We start from the raw sequence: 21597 nt of genomic DNA on the forward strand, positions 1-21597 counted from the left end.
ACGCCTGGACAAACTGGTGAGGAAGGCAGGCTCTATTGTGGGCACGGAGCTGGACAGTTTGACATCCGTGGCAGAGTGACGGGTGCTGAGCAGACTCCTGTCAGTCTTGGAGAATCCACTGCATCCACTGAACAGGATCATCTCCAGACAGAGGAGCAGCTTCAGTGACAGACTGCTGTCACCGTCCTGCTCCACTGACAGACTGAGGAGACCCCACACTATGCGACTTTTCGATTCCACCGGAGAAGCGTTAACATTATACAAAGTTATTGTCTGTTATACCTGCATTGTTATCACTCTTTAATTTAATATTGTTCTTTATCAGTCTGCTGCTGCTGGAGTATGTGAATTTCCTCTTGGGATTAATAAAGTATCTACTATCTAGAACTGCTGACTTCTATTTACAAGGTCACGGGTTTGAGCCTTCCAGTGTCCCAAAATAAACGTTTTGAGTAGTGAGCTGCTCTTATTGTTACTATTACACAATAAAACATACATTTGATTTTGATTTCAGTCTGTAATAGATGGTGTAAATGTATTGATACTTGTAAAGGTTACTGTTTCTTTTTTTTTTTTGAATTTATTGTTTTATTCTATCAGTTGCGTTCACACTGACACTATTAGTTTTCAAATAAAGACGTGCTATAATGGAGGTGAACTTGGATGAGGGTTCTACATCGGAGAAAGAGAACAGAAGCCCTGGGGCCGCTCAGTCATTTATGAATGAGAACTGATAAATGAATCATTTTTAGTAGTAATAGCCACTTGCAACATCATAAATGTCTTGGCCATATTTTAAAATCATTCTGTTGGAACCTTGATAATAAAGGATCAGCTTCTATCAAAACATGAACATTTCTGGGTGATTCCACTTGTGTGTGTGTATTATATGAGGGCTGATTGTCTCTAACTGTACTGCACAAGGCACATGTGTGATTTGTCGATGTACTGAGGAGTACTCCGTGTCGGAGTCTTGTGACTGTACACCAGTAATATTTTGAGTTTCCGCCTAGTCCTCGAGCTGCCACTCCTCTGATAGCGTAATAACTATTTTGTGGTGATGAGTGTAAGTGATGTTTCATCAGTTGTATGATAAAGACGTGCAACATTTCTGGAACTGAGTCAACATGCGTGGCAGTAATTTTCACTTGGGGGAATTAACTAACCTCAACAGAAACTGTGTAGGTACAAAAATATTCATCTCACAGAAGTGCAAAAAGCAACTGCGGCTGCCTAGATGATAACGTCAGGAAATTCACTGTGACATGTCTATGAGAAGTTTTTGGGCCGCTGCCAGAAGCGTATAGAGTTTGAAGGAAGGTATGTAGGAAAAGATCTCCAACCACAAGGAATATTTAGATGTAGAATGATAGAAATAGTTTCAAAACTTAATATGCATACGTATACACATTTGTGGGTGTTATACTAGTTGTCGGACCTGTCTAAGATGAATTTAAAACTAAGTAACTGATGTAGAGCTCATGTTGTCTGTGTGGTGTGGTACAAAATGCATAGCCTTTCCCTCATAGCGTCTTTTCCCCCTTCAGACAGTGTTACCCATTTCTGACACTTCCTCTCTGCATCGCACATCAAACTGACCACTCATTTTTCTTTTCATTTTTGCTCTAATCTTATTTTATTTCATAAAATAGTTATGAAACTAAAATCTTGTTAGTTTTTCTCTTTCGACTCTCTCTTATTCTCTCAAGTACAATTCCTCAGAGATAAAGTTCGTCGATTGCAAGAAAACCTTTGCTCAGAATGAGAGATACGGACTTTAAATAAAATCTTACCTTGCCTTTACTCCTTCTCTTATCGTAGAAATGTATTACTGGAAAAAGCGTTGATGATCGCTACATCATTGGCCTGTCTAAACAACTCTAGGCTAGTCGTGGCAGAGCTTTGGTTTCCCGAAGTGTTTGTCAATTCATCGTTGTTTTCACTCCTCCATTGCCCATGATGCAAAGTGAACAGTCACTAGCATTACAGCTATAAATCTTGTTCACGTGGCAATTGCGGGTGCAAAAAAGTCACTGCAATGCTGCTGTTGCTGGTGTATAATGTCGAACAAACAAAATTAGGATGATAAGTACATTTTTCTTATTTTTATACCCATATTTGGTATTTTTATTATTATTTTTGATTTTTTTTAGACTCCTGTTCTACATGTTTTGCCTATTTTAGTCCTTTTTTTTTCTAAACCTACCAACTAGAGGGTCACAAAGATATGCTGACGCACACACAGACACTTGTCCTTTTATTAAGGTGGGATTAGTATAATATATTGTCACGCTTGGGTCACAAAGTCGCACAGATACATTCAGGGGTTTCCAGAGAGATAAACTTTATTTGAATACTGCCAGAACAAACACAAGTCTCTTTCAGGTACGATCCGGGCTCCGTGTCAAACCAATCGCCCCAGCTCCATCTTTCGATCAAAAGAACACAAATTCTTCCTCTTCAAAGGGGCGCGGCTTGGGAGCGGGAGCCCCAAATGGAGCAGAGGATGTCTGGGAGGGGAAGAGAGACAAAGCAGTGAGTCAGAAGGGCAGCTGTGGTGCCGACTTTTAAATGGTCGAAGCTCTGTGCAAGATGCAGATCACGTGGCACTCAGCAGCAGGCACGCAGCTGATCCAGCAAAGAGGAGATGGAAAAACTGTGTTCGTTTCCCATTGAATCACTGTGTAAGAGGGGGTTTCGGAGGAGCATCCACGTCCCTTTGGGGCTGCACTCAGCGTGTTCACAATATACACACGTATATGAAATACATAAGCACCAGTGTGTGTCTGTCATGTGTTTTATTCTTGGCAGTCAGAGGAGGCAATACAACAAGGCCTTGTCTTATAATAGTGGATTTGCATACCAAATTCATACAGAAGTACCTTGGGTGCAAATTACTGAGCATGCTTATCTATATTTCTATGACTACAGCATTGCTACAAGTCAAGTCCAGAACCACATGGTGTGACAGCAGAACTGTACAAAGCTGCTCAAATTATGAGGGATTCATAGTTGAGCTTCTTAATACAGTTATGGGGAAGCCATCTGTTAACCTTGAACTTGATGTAAGATACTCCCGTTGGTTAAACCGCTAGGAATTGAAGTTTTTTTGAAATAGGATTTCCTGCTACTAAAGCAACTGGATAGTGAGAACAGACTTGATCAAACACTATTCAGGCCTGAGATTCATAATTTACCAAGGGTAAAGCCATCAGGATGTTGAACATCTCTCTAATCAAGTATTCTATTTTTCACTTGTTTGTTTTTTAAAGGAAGTAATCTGGCAAGCAGAGGATATTTCCTCTACATGACTCGAGATGAATTAAGCGTAGCCTTGAAAATAATATATATATTTTTTTTTTTATTCTTCTTCTTTTTGGGTTGAGGTTTATTCACAAAAGTCTTCTGTTCTGTGATGGTGCTATATAAAGAGCCTCCTACAGTCTTAATGTAGTGCCGAATATGACCACCTCCTTTTACAGGGCCTTTAGGAGGCAGCAATTTCAGGCCTTCTAATCCATCTCTAATTTAAGTTGTGACTGACGGACGGCACTTAAGGAACCCTTTTTTTTTTCTGAACATAGTAATTTTTAACCTCCTGAGGAGGTTTGGGCAGCAACAGTTAACTAAGTCACCCTGTGCAAATGATACTCTGAGCTAAAGTGATGGCCAGGCAGAAATAGCCAGCCAATTGGAATGCTTTTAATTGCGCAGGCCTGCCAGCGGGTCTGAAACCAAGCCCTTTTTAAACGTATTGACTGACTGTCGTCTCTGTTTTATAGTGATTTATCTTAAATGATTTATTTGCTTTTGTTTTCTGTTGACATGAGAGCATATATTTTGATTTTGCTAAAACTGATACTATGCTCAGAAGCCCACATTTTGTGAACAGGGCACCAGTCCTTGCAATTTAATTTGACTCTTTGCCCAGTTCATTTTATTTATTTATTCATTTATTTAGTAGTGACAGGTGAAATGCTTCACAATAATGCTATTCCAGATTTTCCAAAGCATATTAATGTTCACCCATTTAAAATGTATTCAGGCATCTTGATTTGATTTTTTTTCTTCATATAGAAATATTCTTCATGCTCTTTATCACATTAAACTGAACCTGATCAACTTTGGCTTCAGGAACAAATTTTACCCTTTTCAATAAATTGTGGTCACTGCCGTCATAAACTGCAGTAAAGAAAGAAAGGCATTAGTAAGATAATTTAAGTATGATGGTATTATAACAAATATTCACATTTTTTTTTTCTTATTTACATTTTAAAATCTCGACCACCTTTTCCCATAAGCCTTGCATTATATCTGCTCATTGGTATTAAAGATTCATAATGTAGCCTTCAGAATGTGGGGTAAACTGGCATAAGCCGAAGAGATTGGGAATCAAATCTGCTTTAGAGCCACCTCAGTGAAAGTGGAGAAATGGCGTCCAAGCACACTTATGTACCCGTCTAAATACCTCAAGAGTAGCCTCATGGGCTTATTATTAGAAACTTCATGCTGACAAAGTGGAGCTTCAAGTCCCTGGCCCACTTTGTATTTTAGACATGTTTGCCCCCTTCAGTTTGTCTTGCTTGAAGTTAGCAAAAGAAATTAAGTGCTTCTAAAGTTATGCTAGTGTGTGAGATGAGATATATTGTGCGGTCAGCCAGAAAACATATTGAGGGGCTTATGGTTACACTGCAGTGCCCGTTTTCAAATGGTGAGTAAGAGAGAGGAAGAGCTGTTGTATGGATTTATGTACGTATGTATGTTTGTATATTGTTTTCTGCCTTCCCGGGAAGGAAATAAGCTAAGAGTCAGATGTGCATTCAACCTGGAAATAAACAACAATTTAGAAAGATGTGATCAATTCACACACACTTATCAGGCAAGAGGGCTTTTAACTGCCTTTGTACTAGTATACTGTCAGCAAAGCATTATGGGTAAGTCGATGATGTTCCTTTACTCGCCGCCAGAATGGGCACCAGGTTTTCTAGAACATGAGATGGAGTTAAATGGGTTTTGTAAATTGATGGTTGGATCTCTGATAAGTCAAGGCAGTAGTGAGTGCTGCTGTCTCATCTTCATTAAACTGGCTTAGTACCCCCGACCAATGCTGAGTAAGAGCAGAGGCACAGTACATACATTAACACAGTGTTTAAAGCAAAACAATTTAGAATTAATTGAGATCCGAGAAAACAAAATAAAAACTTGTAAATTTATTACTAGGTGCCACCGAGTTGTAAAGCAGTAAAAAAAAAAAAAATACGTCTTCGTCCCAAACATTATGGAGGCAAAGTGACTTGGGCAAAAGTAAAATTTGCCCATTAGCAAACTACTCATGTAGAGGTTTTAAAGTTTCTGATACTAAGCATACTGAAGAATCAAACATACAAGTAAATGCAGGATCTCTCCCTGTCTTGTATATCTTAGAACTATTTTTACTACCTTAAAACAATTCAGACTACCATCTTTATGTGTGTGAGACATATTACAATCAGTAAAGTGTGAGCCAAGTAACCGCAACACAAAGCAGTGACATCCAGCCTGAGTGAACATTAGTGTTGGTTCTGACATTGGTCTTAAATATCAGCTTTCAGACCTCATCACCGTTGCCAAAATGGTTTGTAAGCAAATAACAGATATCTCCATACCCACACAATCTTACTTAAGCCTCCCTGGTCCACACTCCTCGCCGCTTCTCTGACATTTTTCCAGATGCTCCTTTCAGGCCAGAAGGTGCCAAATAGACAGTAAGCCCAAACAACGAGCTGTAATTCAATGAATGACAACTGTGATGGACTAAAATAACGCACCTCTGAGAAGGCACCGATTTTTGAAACTGGAAGTGACTTTTATCCGATCACAACAGGGAACACATTCCTTCAGACACTATCTGCACTTCTCACAGGGCAGAACTCTCTGAGCACTCTCTCTGAAATGACCTCCTGCCATCTCGGAAACCTGAAAGATTCTGAACCACACTCTCTTTGGGAGCTGAAAGCTGCCAATCTCTTCACTTTTGTGGCCCTGAAAGCTGTGATCTAGTTGGCTGAGAAAAATTCTGTTAGTAGCTGAGCCCAGTATGAGAAGAGTGAGAAGCAGCCATAACTTCAATAAGGAAATTTCAGCATCTAAGCCCCTGTACCAGAAAGAGCAATACTTTTCCCTATGAAGTTACAGACGAAAATAGCAAAGGGCCTAACTAAGGAAAGCAGAGAACACCGCGAACAAAGGACCATGTCTCAAAGATAAAAAGAGTGGACTCCACTGCAAGAAGAATCCTCCATTTGAGCCTGGAGCAACAACTCCACACAACACTGCATGCCTTTCTTAAGGACTTGATATCATTAAACAGTTTATCTGTGCCAAAATAAATTAGAACTCTAAACTGATAATATACACCTAACCTCTTCTGTGATACATTTTTGTCTGTCTCGTCTTGTTGCGTCTTATCTTCTATACCAATATATGTACACATTTATAATATTTTTATTTGTGGGCAGACTACCAAGATACACCAGTCACATTTAGAAGTGGTGATTACATTTTCACACTGGCTGTTGAGAGCAAGGTGACAGAACAAATGAAAATATATTTTTTGGCATCATATGCTAATTCATGTTTCCTTTATCAGTTACGTCCACCGCCCATGAGGCTGTTGATGTAAGGTTGGATGAATACGTAGATGTGTACAGTTTATACAAATTCTGAGCCTACCTTCTGCACCTTTAGAATGAGGTTTGCAATATAAACATTGTATTATGTAATATCTACTGTTAAATTCTGCTCTGTACTTCTAATATTTCTATTTCACCATTATATTATATCGAGGACTAGCCATCCCCCTCGGCTTCACCCATGTATTAGTGAAATAGCACAGTGAGGATGGTCCTGCCCAGCTCTCTACTCCTGACGACTCTTCCCCTGCCCTTGGCATGCAGCCTCTGTCTCCTGCAAGCGAACTATGATTCTTATCACAATGAGAGAAGTTGCCAAAATCAACCAGAATGTTCGAGCAAATTATAGAAAAAAAAAAAAAGATCTAAATCCGTTAAGTAATTCTCTTGTTCGCTAACTAAGTGGAGTTAAGGTTATGCCCCGAGGCAGACGCATGAGTAAGGAGGGCCCCGCCCCCCTCCCCGCAGCCTGATGAGTCTCACGAATTTGCGGTAATGAATTGGTACCGCAAGCGAACTATGATACTTAGCACGATTAGAGAAGTCGCAAAATCAACCGGAATGTTCAAGTAAATTATAGGAAAAAAAGATCTAAATCCGTTAAGTAGTTCTCTCTTTCACTAACTAAGCGGAGTTAAGGTTACGCAGACGTGTGAGTAAGGAGGGCCCCGCAGCCCAATGAGTTTCTCTCGGATTCACGTTAATAAATCTGTACTGCAAGTGAACCGTGATACTTAGCACAAGGAAAAAGTCAAAATCAACGGAATGTTCAAGAAAATTATAGAAAAAAAAAACCAATCTAAATTCTTTAAGTAGTGAAAAGCGGACAGACATACAAACTATAAGAAATTCCGTGCTTGGACCACAAAACTTTTTAAAACCATTTCTTAGCGAGCACCTATGGGCCAAGGGTAACCTACATTCCAAATTTCAAGTCCCAAGTCCTTATGGTTCGGCAGATTTCGAGATGAGTGAGTCAGTGGTATTTGGCTTTTATTTATATATATATATATATATATATATATATATATATATATCCCGGCCAATACCCCCAAGCCAGGTGGAGCCCTCCTTGCAGCATGGAGGTCCCCAGGGCATTATGGACAATGTGGTTTTTATGCACAGCCCTGCTAGATGCCATGGGGGCCACAAGAGGGGGCTGCAGGGAGGACCGAGCACTTCTTTGTGCCCTGTGACCCAGAAGTTCGTCATAGGAAGAGCGACGGGCTTCCGGGTTGAAGAGATGAGCTTTTACCTGACCCAGAAGTGATTGAGGATCACATGGACTGGGGATTGAGAACACTTCCGGGTCAGGGAGTATAAAAGGACTGTGGGAGCTCCCAGACGGCGAGCTGAGCTGGGTGGAAGGGTGGCAACGCGTCTGGGAGCTGGAGGATTGGATTATTGTGTATTTGTGATTAGTGATTATTATTGTATGAGTATTGTGGTGGAGAGTGTGCTTTGTGCACTGTGGCATAAAAATAAAGTCAACAATTGGATTTTTACCTGGTTCAAGGGGGCGAGAGCGCCCCCTATAGTTCACTATATATACATATATATATATATATATATATATATATATATATATATATATAGATACAGATTAATTGTGTTCTGTTCTGTGTATTGTGTTGTATTGACCCCCTTCTTTTTGACACCCACTGCACGCCCAACCTACTTGGAAAGGGGTCTCTCTTTGAACCGCCTTTCCCAAAGTTTCTTCCAAACCCAGGGTTTTTTGGGGAGTTTTTCCCTTCTCTTCTTAGAGACTCTAGGCTGGTTGCTGTCAAAAGGCAGGGCCTGTTAAAGCCCATTGCGGCACTCCTTGTGTGATTTTGGGCTATACAAAAATACATTGTATAAATTGTATTGTAAGCATGTAGCATAGACCACCATGTAGGAACTCATAGATGCTATTAAGAAAGCATAGACCAAAGTATCCACACCTCCATGAGTCCATACAATCTATCATTCAGGAGATTCTGAAGGAAAGGGAGTCATAATTGATCTAACTGAATTAGGTGGTAACTCAGTGTACTTCATTTTAATACACAACACTTTTGTGTTTATGTTGAGGACTTAAATTGCATGGTCATCTGGTGAAATGTGCTTGTACTTTCCGAACTCAGATTTTTTTAAATGCCTCTCCTGCACCTACTTCTAAAAGTTTCATCCCATTCCAACCTGCATTTGCACAATGCTAAAATGATGTCCTATGCCACAAAGTGTTCAGTTGCGTTCTGAGAGACCTGTAGGGACTGCATGCCACTAATTGTAAGTTTCTAATTTAAGCCTGCTGTTGCTCCTAAGAGCTGATTCTTGGAGAGCTTTTGAAACAGAAGAATCACACTACCATAGTTCCGTGATATCTCTATCCCCACAGGAAAATTAAATATTTAAAAAGTTTAATATAGTAAATTGAAGCTCATGAAAATAACTTTCCAGAGAGAAAACAACATTAAGCACACAAGACTTGATTTGCTTAACTTTAAGGTAAAAGAAAAACAATTAATAAAGTAGGAAAAGTGCAGAATAGTAGAAACATCATGTCTTTGTCTTCATCCACCTCGTATATCATTTCCCAAAAAATGAAAAAAGCCTGAAATCTTTGTTTTGAGGCCTGCTAATGCCATTCACAGTAGTACAACAGGAAGGGTTACAGCCTCCTAGCGTTTTTTGATTCCGTGACGAGGTGCCTTCAGCATGAGGTTTCTTCAGATTGAGTTTATGAAGGATTCCAAAGCCATGCTGTGAAGCTGACAGGTGATGCTGAATATGGCGAATAAGAACTTCACTGTACTCTAGGCACATGACAGTGATCTGTGAACCGGTTTGTTTTTATCCTTCGTCAGTATAACCTGCACATCACACACATAGTGTAATGATTTGGTTCTATAATGGAGTCATTTGTGAATTAGGTGCTTTGCTCAAGGACAGCCCAGTAAGTCTTTGGCTTTATTAAGTATGACTCAAGTAGGCAACTGCTTGTGCGCACCATATTTTTGCTCTTTGAAAGTGAGTGCCTGGCTACGTATTCTACCCCGGAGCATGGCATGTGTGCCTTTCATATAACTGTCAGTGTAGATAAAGGCCAACTACTGTGACAAGTGACTGTATTCACACCTTTCTAGCTGTAATGTAGGGGGATATCCCACCAAGTATAGGGTGGTCCAGATCTAATTATGCAATTTTCATTACGCTATAACTTAAGTTTATTACATAAAAAATCACCCAAAAAATCCCGGACCATCGAGAAGTGTGTGAACTGACGACATGAAGAATCGTCTTCGCGCCAAACTGGAATCGTCCCCACATAAATCAAAGTCATCCAGACGAGCTGGACCTGCATAATTAGATCTGGACCTCCCTGTATTTGTTTCTTTTACAGTTGCAGTTGGAAATATTCAACCCCCTCTCTACAAAAGACGGTAAAGTGATGTTTTATGTAAAATATACAACATAAAGCCTCATTAAAAAAAAAAAAAAGTATTGATACAGATTTCAGGGCTGAGGAGTCGGATTCGAGGACCGACTCCGACTCCTACTAAATTTAAATGGGAATTAAAAAAGTAAGTTGAAATGTCCCAATTCACAAACAGTCATAATGAACTACTTCTCTGCTGTACAAATAAAGCCCAATGCATGCAGTGCATAATGTTACCACAAAACGAACATGTCAAGTAACCATGAAGCATGCTTTTCATTGACTGTATGCGTCACTATATGGGATGTAATGCACAGGTAAGGTGCGGCACCGCTTTCCATTGTGTCGTGTTCCACTGTTACAGGGAACTGTGAACCTAGCCTAAAGCCCCCCATACATTTACAGATGCACTGCCGATTTTTCGGCTGTTCAACGAGTCATCACGGGTCAAACGCCTGAAAAATCATCTGGTGTGTTCTCAGCTCCGTCGGCTCCCCTTCGCTATGCGCTAGTGAAGGTGGCCGAAGGAGCCGAGAACACAGATCTCTCCACCTGTCTCCAGCAGAGGCTCCTTCTGCTGATCAGCTGGCCGGTGAGTGACACAATGCACTAAACTTGCGGCTGGCTGACAGAGGAGACGGCCACTGCAGCAGACAGAGGCATCACATTACTTTGGATGGGGGCGGTGGTCGAGGTTTTCGGCAAGCTGGATCTGCCCGTCCATGTGGACACCCGCAATCTGCGGCCGCCAATCAATTGCCGCGATTGTACACGCACATCGGTCGGTGGCAAAATCGGCCACGGATCGCTGCGTATTTGGGGGCCTTAACTCTTGCTGATAATCAGGTAAATGTTTTTTGCAGGACTAGAGATACTTGTATAAGTGAAGGGAATAAACTTAAACTTTAAACCTGACCACAATCCAAAGACATGCAGGTTAGGTGGATTGGCGATTCTGAATTGGCCCTAGTGTGTGCTTGGTGTGTGGGTGTGTTTGTGCGTGTCCTGCGGTGGGTTGGCGCCCTGCCCAGGATTGGTTCCTGCCTTGTGCCCTGTGTTGGCTGGGATTGGCTCCAGCAGACCCCCGTGACCCTATTCGGATTCAGCGGGTTAGAAAATGGATGGATTTAAACCTGACTATGGGATTCAAACATGATTCATGATTTCCTTTAACCATAACTGTATTCCAAGTTTAATATAGGTTTTCCAGATATTGTTTTTAGTTCATATAGTTAAGCTTTTTTTTTTTTTTTTGTTTTAAAAGTTAAAACTACCAAAGAATGTGGTTTGTATTTTTGAACCAAAATAAACAAAAACTTGTTTTCATTGTGTTTGTCATTAATCTGGCATTATAGTAGAGTGTTGGCTTCCTAGCTAGTAGTTCTGTGGTGAAATGACATGTATGTTGCCTTCCTTTCCTTCAATGGATGTAGAAAATACATTAGCATAGTATATACATACAGAGGAGTCGGGGAGTCGGAAGATTTAGAAACTGAGGAGTCGGAGCATTTATCTACCGACTCCACAGCCCTGACAGATTTGATCCAGCTCTGGATTATGATGTATTTACCGTGTTTTGAGATTATAAATTGACTCTGAGTTCAACTGAAAATGTAATTCTCTTCATAAATGTACATGTGCCACCACTTCAGAATTTGGTAGAGCAGACGTTGCCTTTCATAACTTTTAATACGCCTTTTTCAGTAAGTTCTGAGAAGCTTCTGCACCTCTTTATTGGAATTTTGTCCGTTATCACATGCAAAAGCCCACCATTCATTGATGTTTGATGACTTCCATGTTGCAACTGCTTTCTTGAAATCCCACCAAAGATTTTCTATGGTATTTAAATAAGCTCAGAGACAGAGAAGGCCTCTCCAAGACATTTCAGGATCTATTTGTCACCCAAGCTTTGGTTAACATGGTGATCATCGGATTCTGCAGCAAAACGGTGATCTCGAGCACACCTCCAAGGTGAAGGGCATTGCGTTTCTCCTTAAAATGGCCTAGGATGTCTGGGAATCTGTGATGCCAGTTTCATATTCAAGACTGCCAGTTCAAGCAGCAGGCAAACATTCTCAGATCGTAAATCACCTCCGTGCTTTACCTTAAATAAATACTCTGACATTGAAACTTTTGTTTTTCTTACTTGAAAATTCACAGAGAATTCGTATTAATTTTTTTTTTTTAAGATTATCTCACAGTTGCCCCATCAGGTGCTGATTGAAGGTTCAATTCCAATCACCGTAATGTGTCCTCTTCAGCAAGTTAGTTAACCTGCTTGGCTGACATGATGCTTCTCTGTGACTGGGACAGCCAAGTCAGAACTTGTCTTTCTTTCTTTTTAATGTTCTTGCTTTATAGTCATTCTAGTATGTATTCATACCAAAGTGTGTGTTTGTGTATTTATTTACATACCTATCTATTTAAAGGGCTTCCATGAAAAGTCAAATAAGGATCTTGTCTGCCTGTCTGTCTATCTGTAAAAAGAATAGTTTTTACTGTAAGTCAGTTTGAATAAAAGCATCAATGTACATTAATAGTGAATTCTTGTTTTTATGTATTTAAAAAAAAAATTATAAGCCCTAGAAGCAAAATGTAATATCCTGCAACCTTGACAATTTTAAAGTCCATTTGCATTATTTGTTAACTTCTCCAAGTCAGTACAGTGGTGTGAAAAACTATTTGCCCCCCTTCCTGATTTCTTATTCTTTTGCATGTTTGTCACACAAAATGTTTCTGATCATCAAACACATTTAACCATTAGTCAAATATAACACAAGTAAACACAAAATGCAGTTTTAAATGATGGTTTTATTATTTAGGGAGAAAAAAATCCAAACCTACATGGCCCTGTGTGAAAAAGTAATTGCCCCTGAACCTAATAACTGGTTGGGCCACCCTTAGCAGCAATAACTGCAATCAAGCGTTTGCGATAACTTGCAATGAGTCTTTTCCAGCGCTCTGGAGGAATTTTGGCCCACTCATCTTTGCAGAATTGTTGTAATTCAGCTTTATTTGAGGGTTTTCTAGCATGAACCGCCTTTTTAAGGTCATGCCATAGCATCTCAATTGGATTCAGGTCAGGACTTTGACTAGGCCACTCCAAAGTCTTCATTTTGTTTTTCTTCGGCCATTCAGAGGTGGATTTGCTGGTGTGTTTTGGGTCATTGTCCTGTTGCAGCACCCAAGATCGCTTCAGCTTGAGTTGATGAACAGATGGCCGGACATTCTCCTTCAGGATTTTTTGGTAGACAGTAGAATTCATGGTTCCATCTATCACAGCAAGCCTTCCAGGTCCTGAAGCAGCAAAACAACCCCAGACCATCACACTACCACCACCATATTTTACTGTTGGTATGATGTTCTTTTTCTGAAATGCTGTGTTCCTTTTCGCCAGATGTAACGGGACATTTGCCTTCCAAAAAGTTCAACTTTTGTCTCATCAGTCCACAAGGTATTTTCCCAAAAGTCTTGGCAATCATTAAGATGTTTCTTAGCAAAATTGAGACGAGCCCTAATGTTCTTTTTTAACAGTGGTTTGCGTCTTGGAAATCTGCCATGCAGGCCGTTTTTGACCAGTTTCTTTCTTATGGTGGAGTCGTGAACACTGACCTTAATTGAGGCAAGTGAGGCCTGCAGTTCTTTACACGTTGTCCTGGGGTCTTTGTGACCTCTCGGATGAGTCGTCTCTGCGCTCTTGGGGTAATTTTGGTCGGCCGGCCACTCCTGGGAAGGTTCACCACTGTTCCATGTTTTTTCCATTTGTGGATAATGGCTCTCACTGTGGTTGGCTGGAGTCCCAAAGCTTTAGAAATGGCTTTATAACCTTTACCAGCCTGATAGATCTCAATTACTTCTGTTCTCATTTGTTCCTGAATTTCTTTGGATCTTGGCATGATGTCTAGCTTTGGAGGTGCTTTTGGTCTACTTCTCTGTGTCAGGCAGCTCCTATTTAAGTGATTTCTTGATTGAAACAGGTGTGGCAGTAATCAGGCTACGGAAATTGAACTCAGGTGTGATACACCACAGTTAGGTGATTTTTGAACAAGGGGGCAATTACTTTTTCACACAGGGCCATGTAGGTTTGGATTTTTTTCTCCCTAAATAATAAAAACCATTATTTAAAAACTGCATTTTGTGTTTACTTGTGTTATATTTGACTAATGATTAAATGTGTTTGATGATCAGAAACATTTTGTGTGACAAACATGCAAAAGAATAAGAAATCAGGAAGGGGGCAAATAGTTTTTCACACCACTGTATATTCAATTGTAATATATACCAATAAAGTAAATTTAGATTTTCACTGAGAAAATGTTGTTAAACGTTCCATATACAGTGGAACCTCGGTTTGCAAGCATAATTCGTTCCGGAAACGTGTTCGCAGTCCAAAGCACTCGTATATCAAAGTGAATTTCCCCATAAGAAATAATGGAAACTCAGATGATTTGTTCCACAACCCAAAACTATTCATATAAAAATGATGAATACAAAATATAATGTAAAAATACATAACACAAATTAGCCTGCACTTTACCTTTGAAAAGAATCATGGCTGGTGTGAGTGAGTTTCTAAATTCTTGTGGGATTCCACCCAACGGGACGACATGTGGAAAAACGTCCCAAAGCAATCGCAGTCTCCCAGTGCTTTAGCAGTTCGGTGTAAAAAACGAATCCAGAAAGATCGCGGACGTGCTATAAGCGCCTGCCGTCAGTGGGTGATACAAGGAACGATATAAATGAGCAGGGCACAGTACTACTTGGCTACGAGCCTGCCTGACTGCTGTGTATAGGAGAGTGGCAGATCCTGCTATAATAAATAACCACGCTGTTGCTGTTTCAAGCTGAATAAAGCTGGTGGTGCAAGATGGGGACTCGCACTTCACAGCGCACACACACACGCAGTCACAATGCCGTAGTAAACCGTATACGCTTGTACGGATGTTGACTATATGAGTGAGGCACGCTGACTCAGACAGAGAATAGGAGACGATTGCCCACAATCCCGCCGCGAGAGAGACAAGAACCATCAGCTCAGTTGTGATTACATGACGCTCCGAAGACAAAGTGTATAAATACTACTCGTATTGCAAGACGTCGCTCGTTTATCAAGTCAAAATTTGTTAAAAATTGTAGCTCGTCTTGCAAAACACTCGTAAACCAAGTTACTCGCAAACCAAGGTTCCACTGTACATTACACTCATCCACCCACTGTCTGTCCTACTTTTCTTGTTCCGAGTTACTGGGAAGTGTTGCCTATCCCAGCCTCATCGGTATCAAGGCAGCATCCAGCCCTGAATGGGATGCCCAGTGCGTTGACGCACCTATAGGGTAGTCCAGATCCAATTATGCAATTTTCATTACACTATAACTTATTAAGTTTATTACATGGAAAATCATCGAGAAGTGTGCGAACTGACGACATGAAGAATCGTCTTCGCGCCAAACTGGAATCGTCCCCGCATAAATCAAAGTCATCCAGACGATCTGGATCTGCATAATTAGATCTGGACCACCCTGTACACTTACTCATACTAGGCCACCATTTTTCAGATTTAAGGTGCTACAACGTCCTACAAGAATATTCAAGCAACACATGCTATATTTTTTTTTATGATTCTTGCCCCTTTGTGTTTTTTAGTGGGGGGGGCTCGAAAAATTTTGAATCTCATGCTGGAGAACAGAGATTTTAAATTTTATGATATAATACAAGCCTCTGGGTTGGGTTGCAGGCTGCCGCAGGTGGGTAGCAAGTTTGTTTTTAGTGGTAGTGGGTTGTGCAGTGGCTTCCTGTGGCTCACCGCTCTAATGTTTGTGTTTGAGTCACCAAGGGGCACGACCCCCACAAACCTACAGCAATCATGCTAAGTTTAGGGAGTGGGACAACCGTGGTGATACTTGTGTGTGACAGATGTCTGGTAATAATACCAACCATTACTGTGTGCTCCTTATGAGAAAGTTATTTTACTTACGTCTGGGTTTTATTCTTCTCCAGGTCATAAAACATTTTACTACTTTTTCCTGGCAATGTAAAGTGTTTGCTGGCAGGAGTTTTCTGAGCTGCAATAAGGGGAAGAAATGACTAATTAAAAGGTAGAGTCCATTAACCACAAGAATTGGTTTCTAATTAACAAATTACTTGGAGCAACTGCAGCCCTAGAAGGTGGAGATAGGCAAGGCCTGCTGCAGTACATGAGATTAGATTTGGCAGTCACTAAGCTTCCTCCTTTTTCTGGAATTCTTGATGAGCAAAGTCACTTTTTTTATATTCTTTGACCTTAGAAATATCTGAAAAAGGCTATTGGAGCTCCTTCTGCAGAAAATGAATCTTATAAAACGAAAGGAGGGGTCAGACAGTCCTTTTTTTTTTTAATGCTTGTTTCTTACATTCTTCCGATAGATTGATTCATTTATTTTTTGTCACCCCCAGTATTATTATGAAATTTGTGAGACTTACCAGGTTCATTATCTGGGCTGGTCAACTCCCACACCTTAATATATTAACCTTAGCACACGCACAGAGAAATCCTAGCCAGACAAAGAATCAAGTGGTCCCAGTTGCCTCACAATATTTCACATTGGATAAAGGGGTTTAGTATAACCTGCACTAACTTAACAATCGGCCATCAACTGTTTTTATTATATACCACTTACCAACCAAGCAATGTCTTACTTTATTGCAATTGTTCTAATTACTGGAGAACTACACGAATTAGCGTGAATATATCACTCCTGAAGGTGGCATGGTGGCGCAGTGGTTAGCGCTGCTGCCTTGCAGTTAGAAGGCCTGGGTTCGCTTCCTTGGTCCTCCCTGGGTGGAATTTGCTTGTTCTCCCTGTGTCTGTGTGGGTTTTCTCCGGGAACTCCAGTTTCCTCCCACAGTCCATAGAAATGAAGGTTCGGTGCATTGGCGATTCTAAATTGTCCCTAGTGTGTGTGTGTGTGTGCACGCACCCTGCTTGAGTTTGTTTCCTGCCTTGCGCCCTGTGTTGGCTGGGATTGGCTCCAGCAGACCCCCGTGACCCTGTAGTTAGGATATAGCGGGTTGGATAATGGATGGATGGATGGTATATCACTCCTGCAAGCAAACCATGATTCTTAGTGTGATGAGAGAAGTCGCAAAATCAACCAGAATGTTCAAGCAAATTATAGAAAAAAACCCAATCTAAATCCGTCAGTCACCCTGTGGTGGGCTGGTGCCCTGCCCGGGGTTTGTTTCCTGCCTTGCACCCTGTGTTGGCTGGGATTGGCTCCAGCAGACCCCCCATGACCCTGTAGTTAGGATATAGCAGGTTGGATAATGTGAATATATGAGAGAGAAATGTAATTTGGCTACAGGGGCAATTTACATTGAAATAACTTAAGAGTCCTGTAAATTCATCCTGGTTTGTTTGAGCAAAATAATGAAAACTTGAAATAAGCGGTGTGCAGTTTCAAAAACGGAAGATTTTCCACTCCAGGACACAGCCTTACATACTGGGGCTGTGCTAGACGTCTGTTTCCATCCTGAATAAAAAGCAGGAACTTTGTTTTTTTTTTATCAACGGAGAGTCCAGTGCATTTATGACAATAATGTTTTGAGACTTTTCAGGTAAAGCCGATGTCATGTTATGGAATTTTTAGTCAGCGGGGATGTCGGCTTTGAAGACTGCGGATTACACGACTGTGTGGTGACTTTCTAGCACAGTTGCACGTTTCCACAGTGTCGCAAGCTCTCCCCTTTTTCTGACAGCCGATAACGAAATGACAGAATAAGCGGGTTTCCTTTTTTCATTCTGTTGTGGCGCATAAAACGCGAGACATCAGACGCTCAATTATCTCTTTAAAATCCAAAGCACCCTGTTTTCCTTAGTCCTCATTTCTGCATTACATGCACTGTTCTTCCAGGTAAGTGCTCATTGGCTGCCCACTCTCATGCTCACATAACCCCACCCTTAGGACCAGTTTGATGTTTGAGTCTCAAAGTAGTTGGTCGCAGGATATGTCAGCCTTGGCCACGGTCAGTCACAGGAGAGGGACAGAATAGCTCCCATTTCACTACAATTATGTAAAAGAAGTTTACAAGTGAAAATCACTGGAAAAGTCGTGTTGTGTGACGAGGCCTTAAAGAAAATGGACATTTTGGGGTGAGGTATCAGAAAATGGCGACTTGTTACAAATTGATTTGCACATGCAAGTTGGATTTCACTGTACTCTGTACATGTGACAATAATGGCCCTTTGAGCTTACAGACCCTATAAAATAGTGGCATTAGTACATATAATAGGTAGTGCATTTCTTGAAGGGTTGTGTACAGTAGACCTTCTTACACAAACCTGCTGGTACTTTTAACAGTTCCTCAAGCTGAGTATGTCAGGCAGACAAATAGCATGGCATGTGTATGTTCAGCTGGCAATCATGCTTCTGTTTTGGCTTCTTAGCACCTAATATTGCAGTTGCTGCTCTCTTTTATAATGTCCTCTCTACCCACTCACAGTTTGTGTCTCTGTGTTCTCAAGAGTGTAGTTGAAAAATATAAAAAAACACACCTTGAAATATTTATATTTTAAAGTAGTCTTTGTGTCTTATCTAGGTCAGATCACTCGTTCCTCCCCTTTTGTACAGGCTGTGCACCAGGATAGCCTACTGTGTTACATTTTGGAATATCCTACAGTATCTGCTAAAAAATGAATATCGTTATCCTGTCATTGCTGTTATTTGTTTAGAAATAAATGAATGTCTGCCTTCATCTTCTCAAGTTGACCTAACAATTTGAAAGCTTTTTAAGTGTAGATATAGCGCCCCCTGTTGAAGAAGAGGTGTATTTTTTATGTTTTGCATTGGCTCACTAAGACGATTACAATAATGCCAGCTTTTGAGGCAACTCAGGCCCCTTCTTCAGGCAGGGTATAATCCTTGCCTGATGGAATCAATTACATCTTACGTGAAGAAGGGGTCTGAGTTGCCTCAAAAGCTTGCAATTTGTAATTTTTTTTACTTAGCCAATATGTTTTGGCTGGGATTGGCTCCGGCAGACCCCCCTGGCCCTATAGTTAGGATATAACGGGTTGGATAATGGATGGATAAGAGGCGTTATTTTGCTTGACTTCTCACTACATTCATAATAGCTAACACAGTAGAACACCCCTAGTACTACAGACATACAGGACACCGTTATGTTTTGCTTAGTAGTGTTCATGTTCAGGAGCTGCTCTTTTACTGGCCTTTACCCATCAAACTGTTTCACTTTATGCATTTACAGAGTGAGTGTCACAGCATCAAGGCACAAGTCATTCTGATAAGAAAGGACAGCTAGAAAGCAGTCAGTCATCCTCCTAGACTGTAAAAAGTAAGAAACTTAAAAGTAAATAACTTATCACCCGGTCAGTCCTGTGCCATCTATTGGGTAAGGCTGGCAGAAACTGTTTACAGTATATGGGTATACATTTTGTATCAAACTGGTTGTATAGTGTGTGTGTATTTATATGTATATACATATATATGTATATATATGTATGTATGTTTTTTTTTTATATATATATGTATACATATATATGTATGTATGTTTTTTTTTTATATATATATATATATATATATATATATATATATATATATATATATATATATATATATATATATATATATATATATATATATATATATATATATATATATATATATATATATATATATATATATATATATATATATACATATATATATATATATATATATATATATATATATATATATATATATATATATATATATATATACATATATATATATATATATATATATATATATATATATATACATATATATATATATATATATATATATATATATATATATATATATATATATATATATATATATATATATATATATATATATATATATATATATATATATATATATATATATATATATATATATATATATATATATATATACATATATATATATATATATATATATATATATATATATATATATACATATATATATATATATATATATATATATATATATATATATATATAGATATATATACTGTGCATATATATATATATATATATATATATATACACACACACAGTGGTGTGAAAAACTATTTGCCCCCTTCCTGATTTCTTATTCTTTTGCATGTTTGTCACACAAAATGTTTCTGATCATCAAACACATTTAACCATTAGTCAAATATAACACAAGTAAACACAAAATGCAGTTTTTAAATGATGGTTTTATTATTTAGGGAGAAAAAATCCAAACCTACATGGCCCTGTGTGAAAAAGTAATTGCCCCCTGAACCTAATAACTGGTTGGGCCACCCTTAGCAGCAATAACTGCAATCAAGCTTTGCGATAACTTGCAATGAGTCTTTTACAGCGCTCTGGAGGAATTTTGGCCCACTCATCTTTGCAGAATTGTTGTAATTCAGCTTTATTTGAGGGTTTTCTAGCATGAACCGCCTTTTTAAGGTCATGCCATAGCATCTCAATTGGATTCAGGTCAGGACTTTGACTAGGCCACTCCAAAGTCTTCATTTTGTTTTTCTTCAGCCATTCAGAGGTGGATTTGCTGGTGTGTTTTGGGTCATTGTCCTGTTGCAGCACCCAAGATCGCTTCAGCTTGAGTTGACGAACAGATGGCCGGACATTCTCCTTCAGGATTTTTTGGTAGACAGTAGAATTCATGGTTCCATCTATCACAGCAAGCCTTCCAGGTCCTGAAGCAGCAAAACAACCCCAGACCATCACACTACCACCACCATATTTTACTGTTGGTATGATGTTCTTTTTCTGAAATGCTGTGTTCCTTTTACGCCAGATGTAACGGGACATTTGCCTTCCAAAAGTTCAACTTTTGTCTCATCAGTCCACAAGGTATTTTCCCAAAAGTCTTGGCAATCATTGAGATGTTTCTTAGCAAAATTGAGACGAGCCCTAATGTTCTTTTTGCTTAACAGTGGTTTGCGTCTTGGAAATCTGCCATGCAGGCCGTTTTTGCCCAGTCTCTTTCTTATGGTGGAGTCGTGAACACTGACCTTAATTGAGGCAAGTGAGGCCTGCAGTTCTTTAGACGTTGTCCTGGGGTCTTTGTGACCTCTCGGATGAGTCGCCTCTGCGCTCTTGGGGTAATTTTGGTCGGCCGCCACTCCTGGGAAGGTTCACCACTGTTCCATGTTTTTGCCATTTGTGGATAATGGCTCTCACTGTGGTTCGCTGGAGTCCCAAAGCTTTAGAAATGGCTTTATAACCTTTACCAGACTGATAGATCTCAATTACTTCTGTTCTCATTTGTTCCTGAATTTCTTTGGATCTTGGCATGATGTCTAGCTTTTGAGGTGCTTTTGGTCTACTTCTCTGTGTCAGGCAGCTCCTATTTAAGTGATTTCTTGATTGAAACAGGTGTGGCAGTAATCAGGCCTGGGGTGGCTACGGAAATTGAACTCAGGTGTGATACACCACAGTTAGGTTATTTTTAACAAGGGGCAATTACTTTTTCACACAGGGCCAT

The sequence above is a fragment of the Polypterus senegalus genome, chromosome 13, assembly GCF_016835505.1.
Source record: "Polypterus senegalus isolate Bchr_013 chromosome 13, ASM1683550v1, whole genome shotgun sequence".
Classification (NCBI taxonomy): Eukaryota; Metazoa; Chordata; class Cladistia; order Polypteriformes; family Polypteridae; genus Polypterus; species Polypterus senegalus.